The sequence below is a fragment of the Epinephelus moara genome, chromosome 19 (assembly GCF_006386435.1).
Source record: "Epinephelus moara isolate mb chromosome 19, YSFRI_EMoa_1.0, whole genome shotgun sequence".
NCBI classification, from domain to species: Eukaryota; Metazoa; Chordata; class Actinopteri; order Perciformes; family Serranidae; genus Epinephelus; species Epinephelus moara.
This window is the reverse complement of record NC_065524.1, coordinates 34,859,247-34,861,133: the sequence shown is the minus strand read 5'-3', so window position 1 is coordinate 34,861,133 and position 1,887 is coordinate 34,859,247.

The following is a 1,887-nucleotide window of genomic DNA, read 5'->3' as shown; positions in this document are numbered from 1 at the left end:
CATTGTATTTGCTTGTTTATTTCTATTGACCTGTTCAGCACTTTGGTCAACCTTGGTTGTTTTAAATGTGCTTTATAAATAAAGTTTGAGTTGAGTTGAGTAACGTAGAGACAGGATGAAAAGAAGGCGTCTTGTACCGTAATGATTCGGGGCTCAATGCTGTGGGATCATTGTCACATTTTTTAATGGACTTAATGAAGAGATAAAGTACACGGTGTCAGACACAACGATGGAAGTCTTAACAGCTTTTTAATTAGGGAAATACCCACAGTGACATGCATATGTGTTACCATGGTTGCATGTATTCATTAGCATAAATAGATGATGGGATGTAAGTGGCCTTTATCAGGATCAGTTAGTAGCTCGTGGACAGATTTCATGATCAGCAGATGGATTTGTTATTTGTGTAGCTGTTGAAATCATGCTGAAGTCACATGTCTGCTGTCATAAAATCCTGTCGTTGGTTTGGTTTCTTTCACACTACAAATGAACCACACTAGAGACCATTTGGAAGTGGACGGAGGACCACCTTTTCAAGTGGTCTCGGTTCAGTTGTTTGGTCCGCACCAGGGTTCGACTGGCAGCTTTCACACCAGCCAAAATGAACCGTATGAACCACGCAAACAGACCTGAGTGCGTTTTAACCGAACCAAACAGATTAGGTAAAACTAAGAAAGCCTTGTGACCCCTGCCGTGAAGCTTAAGTGACCTCTAGTGGGGGTCAGGACCCTCAGGTTGGGAACCAGTGACCTAAACTCACGATATTAGATGGCTGAGTTGGCTTTCATACTGTACACCATATTTTTCTAACCTTTAAAATGCAGTCCATCAAAATTAAAGAAGAATGTCATCCAGCTTCACCACACTGTTCACCAAATGTTTTCTGCCGTCCTGTCTTCATCAGGGTGGTGTCTGTGTGAGGTTATTGAGGTTGACATCTGAGCCAAACAACCTCAGGTAATGAAGCGAGGGAACCAGACATGTCTAGCTAATAAAGTGTGGTGCAGTGGAGAAGAGTTGTGCAAGATGTTTTTGTAATTGTGATGGCATTCATGCACCTACAGTCTTTTTAGCATTGTGCAGGTTTAGTTTATAATCTTCTCTAAAAGGTTTATCTCTGTCTGGCTGATCCATATAATAAACAGTGTGTTGCCCTGTGTGCTTCAGATGCTTCTGCTTTAAGTGTTGGAGGTGCACAAAGGAATATCTTTTTGAATTGTTGTCGTCTTACAGTATATATTTCTTTAACTCACTCCTGCTGTTGAGGCTCATGTGGCCTTGAGTTTCCACTGTGGTCCAATAGATTTGTTCATTCTTCCTGCCTGACAAATCTGCTAAGCCTCAGAGATTTTCATTTGTTAGGTTTCAGCTGACAGTTTAGGTGCTGCATGCCTGAACAGATGTTTAAAGAGACTCTTTACCCCCGATGAGAAGAAAATTAAAGCAGAAACACTCAAGTTTAAAGTATCCAGATTGTTCCATTAAAGCCCACCAGGCATCTGCAGGATATTAGAAATATTTCAGGTTGTATTTCAAGCTGCAATTTGCCCTCGGTGGTGGAATAAATACCCAGATCAGGGCTGTAATCACCAAATTAACAATGGAGGGGCATTTTCAAACCATACCTCCTGCAACCCAACCTCCCAGGGCAGTCATAATATCTTGCCCCCAGTGGTGAAAGAAGTGATAATACCACAGTGTAGAAATACTCTGTTGTCAATCAAAAGTCATGCATTCAAAATGTTACTTAAGTAAAAGTACAAAAGTGTCAGCATCAAAATGTACTTCAGGTACCACAAGCAAAAGAATACAGACTGGTCATTTCAAAATAATGTACATTATATTAATATCATTGATGTGTTAATGTGGACATCACTCCCGTATTGC